General features: G+C 30.2%; 1 protein-coding gene across 1 annotated transcript in view; it reads left to right on the plus strand.

The window, feature by feature from the left end:
• Nucleotides 1–2,267: 2,267 nt before the first annotated feature.
• Nucleotides 2,268–8,827, plus strand: part of LOC119635113 — an 18,788-nt gene continuing 12,228 nt past the window's right edge. Inside the window, exon 1 of the transcript XR_005247020.1 lies at nt 2,268–2,543. The gene's annotated coding sequence lies outside the window, so the exon portion shown is untranslated. The remainder of the gene's footprint in view (nt 2,544–8,827) is intronic.

The raw sequence follows: 8,827 nt of genomic DNA on the forward strand, positions 1-8,827 counted from the left end.
GTGAGATTAAATTTCGACTTTTCGCGCTTTTCGTTTGTGTATACTGTCATTAATAGGTCTTCTCCCCTCATAAGTCATTTGCATTCTCCATTTGTCAAAAGCCGTAGCATATTTCTGGTAAAGAGAATTTAAAAAAAAACTATATAAGCCTTCAGAAGATCTTACAAACGACAAACTTTATTTAATTTTGCAGACTTGGATAGCTGCTCTTCAATATCAAGAAGCACAATCTTACTAGTGTGTCGGAGATTAGCTTTCTAAGTTCATTCTCGAGAATATTTGTATTTATGCGGCTTCCCTGAATAGGGTAATCCTTTTCTTTCGTCTCCTTTCCGCTTATATATGTTAAATCAACACACTCCATGAATTCATTTTCGGCTTAATTGAAACACTAAGAAAATAATTTGTTTAACTCTTACGTGGCACTTCTCCTTGTTCCTAATTTTCTTTCACGTTTTCAGAGAGTTGCGGTTTTTGGTAAGAATTTTTTCTAAATTAATTATCCCAGTACTGAATGCCAGATAGAAAGCTTACAAGTAAAAGCAATGATTGGGTACGGAGAACCTCTGAAGGAGTCATCATACTGTAATCAATTTTTCCTTTGAACGTTACTGCATAGCAAGTTCAACTTCCCAAGTTAATTTTCCATTACTGCCAGGGTTAATAGTAGTTTTAAGTTTGATATTAACCCTGTTAAGATATATTTAGAGTACTTATTGCTACTTCGACAAACAACGTTTAATGATGCCACACTACAATAATTAAGGTTACAATTAAAGTTCTTTCAGTGCGGGAGAATTTATAACAATTCCATCGACATATATATCGACCCTGTTCAACCCATCATCATAATATTTTCTCGAAAATCTTTAAAGTTCTTTTCCTTCTAAATTTTTAATACAAATTTTTCATTCAGATTTTCTCCATTAACGTTTTAATAAAAGAAAAGTTTGTGTCTTATCTTTTTTATTCTATTTATTCATATTTTCTTGGCTTATTTTAATAAGGGCTGAAATCCAAGTTCCTCTAAATTATCTGTATTATCATAATGTTAAGTAAAAAACAGTTAAATTCTAATCCTTTTAATTGCTGCTGAGTGTCAGATTCCAGTAAAATATTAATAATACTTGTACGTAGGTGTTCTTCAGTTTACTTACTTTTCGATTGTTTCTCTTAAACTCATTCTAACGGACAATGAAACAAAAATTTAATTGACGCTGTGCTTTTTTTATTTCTTTACTTTTCTGCTTTCTTTACTTTTCTGCGGTTTATTTATTTCTTTATTTTTTCTTTCTTCTTATTTATTTCTTTATTTTACTTTGACAGATTGTGGAGGTTTTTCAACAGATTAGCCGTTTTAACGGAAAATGGGTTTGTTTTTAACAGAAAGTGGCCGTATTAACAGAAAATGGACGTGTTTTTAACAGAAAATGGCCGCTTATTAGCGATTGGTCATATTAACAGAAAATAGTCATTTACTTATAGTCACTTCTAAGAGTTTATAAATTCTCTTTCCATACGATAAGCCAAACGAAATCAATTTATTCTCGCATGGTAGATTTTTTATTTGATATTATAAGAAAAAGCCGGTAACAAAATACTAAAGAGAAAGCGGAAAAATGTTATAAACTTAAGCATTTATTCTCTCACTTTTAAGAGAAAAGAATTCATAAAATCAAGTTTCAGATTATCTAGCATTGTGTGGATTGTTTTATTTTATTATGTGCTGTTATTTCTTCTTTTTTTTTCGTGTTTACAGCATAATATGATGATGTGTAGAATCATTTACATTATAAAAACCGAACTTGTATTTCATTTATTTATCGTTCCAGCCGTTGTTGTTGCTCTCTTACTAGTTACGCTTTTACTCAATTTATTTACAGTAGCTATAATTGTGCGCAACTGTTGTTATTGCTCTGTTGTTTCATGCTCTTACAGTCTCTCAGTAGTTTTAGTCGATTCCATGTTCACCATGTTCAATATATTCGTTGGTCACATTTTTAGTTATTTAAAAAATGTCGAAAGTGTTGTGCGTGAGAGCGGATTGTGACTAAAGGAATACGTGTTTTCGAATTCTTTTTCTATGAAAATAATTTTAAACTACCAAACAAATATCTAATAGCAAAAATATTTGAAAAAAGTGCTTGTGAGAAAATAACATATTAGGAAAAGACAACTAAATAAAAGAAATGTGTTCTTAATAATAATTATTACGGTAAAAAAAAAGATCCCGTGGTTTTTTTTTTTATGTTTATATATTGTTAAGCCAAAGAAAAAGTGCATTTTAAATGATGAAGCTTTTAATGTGAGAAAGAGAAAGAAAGAAAATAATATAAAATTACTTACTATGCAATAAAATGGGTGCAAATTTCTTTTGCAAAAAAATTACCACAAAAGAATATAAAAATAAATAAATAAATAAAATGAAAGATTTGTGTGTTAAAAAGTTATCAGAACTAAGTAAAAAATTTCGTATATAAGCAATTTACGAAACGAAGAAAAATTCCCAATTTTGTCTGGAAATATTTTTAATTAAATTCCAAGTAATTATAAAACAACAACTTCTAATACAAATTAACTCGGCTCGACTTCTTTACTAATTATTATAATCTATTGCTTGTGTTTCTCCCTCTGCTTCTATCTTTGTCTCTCTTTTTGATACATTATAATTCTGTCTTCTTTCTTAATTCAACGATAATAGCTTGACATTTATATTTTACTGCTTTTCGTATGTAATTTACGTGCATCGTATATGAGCATGAATGCTCATGCAATGCAATGCAATGCAATGTTTGTCATCAAAATTGTTGATGTTGTTATTGGCTTTATTAGTCTCTTACTCTCTCTTCGTAAAATCTAATACAATAAGTATTTTATTTATTAATATTCTGTACGAATATTTAAACTGTGCATGCTGTATTGTTTCTTCTCCTATGATAACTAACAGTAATCTTCTTTAAGCAAAAAAAAAAAAAAAAAACACTTTAACGAGCTTTATTATGGAACTTTTCAATAAAATTATTTTTGCATTATGCCGATTAAAAGCTAATATCAAATCATGTATTCATGTATTGGCAGAAACAAATGATTTTTAGTAAATCGAACGTTTTGGAAGTTACAAACTTTCATACATACGAATGAATTCTTAAAGAAAAAAATATAAGCGTAGCATTTCGGTGGAGAGAATTGGTATTTTTTTTATATCTTATTGCTTGTGGAAGAGTTAGTTTTTTTGGTTCTGTTAATTACATTTGCAATTAAAAATGATTAATTGTGCGCAATAAATTCCAACAACAAAGCTTAAGTTCAAATTCACAATCAATTCCAAGCAAGTCTCGTGAATTATTTTAAACATGTTTTAAAGTGACAACAATCCGTCTTCCGTCGATATTCTTGTGCGTAGATCACATGGAGCACATACATACAAACCTGCTTTTCTAAATTTTTTCACAAAGACGATAAATATTTTTGGTTGAAAATTTTACAATAATATAATATGTGTTTTTAATAAGATGCTCTCCATAATTCCTTCGTTAATAAATTTTTATGTTTACTAAATATTTGGTCAGACGAATTGAGAATGAAAAAAAACAAAATTAATTTTACACAAACTAATAAAAAAGCGCTATAGATACCATAAGTAGAGATTATATCAAACATTTTGTGTTTGTTTTCTTAGTTGAAAGTATTTCAAGTCGCTAGTCTGACAGATGCTTGTCCTTATCTTTTAGTTAACCCTTATAAAAGTTGTTTTGGCACATTTTAACATACATACTCTGCTAAGAGTGATGGGGTTTTTATGAAAAGGTAACGCATAAAAATATATGACTTTTTTCGAGATTCTTTGCTTGCCTTCGATAACTTCATTGCGTTCATAGGCCAAATTTTTATGCTTAGCTTATTTTTGCAATCCGAAGAATTCTGTTAGCAGACGGCGAAAGTGTGAACAAATGAACGAATATTCGATTAAATCGAAAGCACATATCATTTCTGTTGTGCATGTGTTGCAAATGATTTGAAAAAAACCACAATATTTTTTATTGGATGACTTCACAAAAAAAAAAAAAAACCTATGTAAGGTGATATTTAGTTTTTGAGGTTTTTTCCATCATTTTTCCCATCCATAAGCTACGAAAGCTTTAATGTTTGAATAAATTGTAAAAACTATTAATATACAGTGTGCTCTTATTCGGATTTTATTCGATAATAAATTTATTTATTTATGACGTTTTTTCGAAAGGTTATAGAACATAATTGTATTCAATTAAAAGGCGCTACTTTAAGTGCTTTATACACCATGCACCTGTTTTAGAAAAAAAAATTTCAATATTTTTTGTTATATGTTGTACCGCAAAAAATGATCAAATTATTCTATTAAAGTCAATGCCAACAAGAACTTCTTTTTTCTCTGAAAATTTGATAAATCAAAGCTGCTTACATTTATTTACCCAGTTTGCTTTTGTCAGTTATCTGCACGCGCGTAGATATATTTGTAAATTATTAAAAAAAAAAAAATAAAAAGAAACAACACATGTTAAGCTTCAACCGGTCAGAAAGTTTCGCTGAAAACAACTAGTAAATGAGTTCCTAATAATAAGCAATGTCTGCTAAACTTTAATTTGATTTCTGTTCGAGTTTGTAAGTTATTAGTGAAGATATTATGCAGTTACTGCATTTTTTCTTTGCTTAAAATTGTATTTATATTTTGTCATTACTTTTGACGCAAGCATATGAACCACTAAACTCAAAAAGTGCTCCTGGCTTAAGATGCTGGGCCGATTCGATTATATTCATCCGGGTTTATCTATGTAATAAATGATACATATATATGATATATATATATATATATATGTATATATGGCCAGATAAACGTCTTTGCTTTTCTGCTTTCGGTCCTTCTCCACCCGGGAAGTAAGTAGCAAAATGCAGGGAATGCTTATGTCCAGGTGTCCAGTTTTACATTTAGCTTTGATTTTTCAAAGAAAAAAAAAAAAAAAAAACAGTAGATAGAAAAATTGTTCGATAGGACGGACAGAGACAGAGACAGAGAGAGCAATGGCAAAACTAAATTAGCAGAGCACATCTTCTTGCATATAACAAAGGGAAATTCGAACATAGCATAACGTAACGCAGTGCGTGCGTTACAACTGCACTTAACCTGTTGAAAAAAAGTCTTCTCACCCTTAACAAAAGTTCATCAAACTTTTTCATTTACATCGTTACTCCTGCCCTGATATTAATCATAAATTATTTTCATTTTCTTATTTATTTGTTGTTGCTTTCATTGTGTACAAAGCATTGTTGTAAGTATAGTTAAAGCTTAGCAAATGCTACCTGCTGTCACATTTATTACAAGTTTTGCTTGACGTCAGACAATTGAAACGTTTGGGGCTTTCATTAAAAAAACCAGTTTTAGTGTTATACAATGTTTTTAGCTTTTTTCCATTTTGTGTGTGTGTGTGTGTGTGTTCACTTAATGAATAAAAACATTATATTATATGTACACAATGTGAAGTCTTAAGAGTGGCAATAAGTTTTATTCGACTTGAGTAGAATTAATGAGAAAATTTTTATTTAAACCCGCGTTCGAATAAAGAAAAAAAAAACCAATAATTTATTAAACGTTTAGGATTTGATAATCAATTGACAAATACCCACTCGGTGCTCGGGTGACTTTGAGGGTTTGGCGATTTCTTTCGTTGATTTTATTAGGCGAAGGTAAAATTTTTGTTAATGATTTAAAGTAGGCCTAGACAACATTTCGTCAACATCAAGTCTAATTAATTTGAAAAGGCTTTGTTCTATTCTCTCTCCTTTTAGTTTATGTGCTTTAATGCTTTTTTCAACAGGTTGATGTCGGTAAATCAACCAAATTTGTTTGCTTTCAGCTAAACACAGATACTATATATGTTTGGAATCTTGGATATAGGTGTCTATGAATTTAGGCCTCCTCGAAATTCCGGGCGAATGCTGCTTGCGCTATATTTCATTAGCCTTTGTGTATGTGATTGACATTAATTTATATAAAATTTTTGAATTTTTTCTTAAGTTTCTTAGCCTTTGTATATGTGGTTGTTTAGGCGCGACAATTTTGACTAATGTGTGTTGATCCCTATTTTTATAGTCATGAACCCTTTACCAGTAGTGAGATAAATGACGAGGATGTATATATTAATTAGAGTGACTAAGGGAATAGAAAATATGAATTGTGTTGTTATCAGTTTTAAAAAATGTTTTCTCTTCTTCTGTTTCGTTTTACTCACCGCATTTCAATAAATTTAATTAAAATTTCAAATAATTCTGTTTTTTCTTACAATACGGTTTTATATTTTTAAGTCTTTATCAATATGTATATATATATATATGTATATGTGTATGTGTATGTGTATGTATATGTATATATATAATACATGGTTAAAACAAACAGAAATTTGTGGTGCGCTTTCCTACATTTATATAAAGCTGCAAAGGAGAGAATCAACTAAATTCCTTTTGCACTTTACACATTAATTAGAATTTTTTTTTTTTTTTTTTGGTATGTTGAACAGAGATGGACTAAGCCAATAGATTTGTGGCTTATATGTCCACCTTACAATTAATTAGAGTTTTTTTTTTTTTTTCCAGAGACTACATTTAGGTTGTTATTTACAAACACAGCTACAGGTGAGCAAAAAACCTTCATTTATTTTGCGGGTTTTTGAAAATTGAAAAAATCCCAAAAGTCGATATACGCAACTGAGACCAATAAAACTAGAAATGATTTCTGGGTCATTGCCCTTGCTTGGGTTTACGGCAAATACGGACTTAGTTTACTTTGGAACTGTATCTGGATATAGATGGCCGCCCTGTTCTAATTGTTGTGATTTGAAGAGAATTCAAAGATTTCCAAAGGAGTGTCCACCAATGCCATACGACAATTGAAAAGTTTAACTTGATCAAGAAATTTTTTATCTCAAGAAAGAAGTAGACCCAGCTCAACTTGCATTGAAACAAATTGGGAATAAATTGAAAATAATTAAAAATTAATATTTTATTAGTTACTTTGGAAAGTGCTAATAAATCGAGCGAATCGATATTTGTGCACCCAAATTACACATGGCTCTGGCAAACATTTGTGTAGCGGGTTTTCATGTAAATATTTTCACGTTAGGAAAACTCTGTCGATATTTTCCGAGGTTGTTTTAGTTTCTTCTACGTTGTCTTCGTGTATGTAAACAGATAAGTCCAACTTTTTTTTTATCTCATATTCTTAGTCGATCAAGGAATATTTGTGACAAATTTCAGTTTACAAAATCTATGCCTATGCAAACCGCCCGTAAATGTTGCGTTATAAGCTATAGGTTTATATATGTTGTAATCAATTTCGGCAAAGTGCAACCACCAAAGAGTATTTGAACGGTTTATGTCTCAAGTTTGTCTACGGCATTTCTTGGTCTAGCATCCAAATTATTGACAAAGCGTTTTGAAGAATGTGGCATAGCTTGTAGTAAACCTTTTTAGATAATTTTTCTAAATTTGCAACACTGTAAGCCGATTTGCACAAGCCTGAGCTATGCCTGCTTCTTTATGAAGAAATATAGGATTAATTTCTAGACGGTGGGGCCATTCAGCTAGCCTTTGCTAGAGTAACCTTACAAGAAAAAGCTCAAAAAACTCATTCAATTACATATAACATATTTTTTTGAATCTCGCTAAGAATACTGTTGTTGTGATTTAATCTCAAAAAGAGAAGTTTTCTTTGACCTTAAACACTCAATTGACAAATACCTCAAGGGGTATATTAAGTTCCCGTTGAAGTTGAAATGACCAAAACCGATGTAAAGGCATAAAATTTCCACTTTTTTGCTTCCTTCCCCTCGTTATTAAAATCGCCTTGAACTGGTTGTGAGTGGATGTATGTATATTCCTAAAGCTTATCAGAATATGTATCCTTTATGTGGACTTTAAAAATATCTTCACAGGTATTACACAAGCAAACTAATAAATTTTGTGTATTCTGCCGCTTCGTTGACGGGCACTTTCACAAGAGCTTTGATAACATTTGATCCGCATTTTTAAAATAACATTCCTATACAAATCAGAGCCATTGATGTAAATACTGCGTTTGTTATAACCACAATAGAAGAAGATTGTAGGTGTATTAATTTGTCAAGCCCTTTGCACTAAGCCGGTATGTTTATCAGAATTCTTCCCCAAATGTTATAAACAAATTTAATTGCAAAGTGCAAATAAAAAGTTGAAATGAAACTTGAAATACACACGTACTCGGAGAAAATTGGGAAGGCTGAAAAGAGCGCTACGAAAGAACAATTTAAAATCTCTTGCCACCTTTAGCTATTCGCTGACAAAATTATCTTAATAAAGTTTGGCGAATTTTTGTATATGAGCATCTAAGTTAAAGGGCGTTCAAGATTCGTTCCGAAGCCAAGTATATAATATTTTTTATTTGATTTTTTTTCTTTTCTTTAGAAATATGTTCGAGAGATTAATTTATTATAGTTTGTTTATATTGTTTTCGACACTCATTCGTCACAATCGAATGTTTTTTAATTAGCTGAAAAGAATGAAAAGAAAAGAAAAAAAAATAAATAAAAAAATTATTTTAATTTATTATTGCGTTCAGATTTCATAAATAAATATTTCATTTATGACGAAGCGTTCGTTGCTTTACCCACAGACACTCATTTGCTAGCCACACCGACAACCGTTCTTTTTATAATCACTATTTTGTTATTACTTTCGCTGCCAAACCGAATGGAATGGTATACTTTTCTTTGCCTCTTTGCCCTTAAGATGTTTTTCATTTACAATAAAAATTTATGAAAAA

The sequence above is a fragment of the Glossina fuscipes genome, unplaced genomic scaffold, assembly GCF_014805625.2.
Source record: "Glossina fuscipes isolate IAEA_lab_2018 unplaced genomic scaffold, Yale_Gfus_2 3, whole genome shotgun sequence".
NCBI lineage: Eukaryota > Metazoa > Arthropoda > Insecta > Diptera > Glossinidae > Glossina > Glossina fuscipes.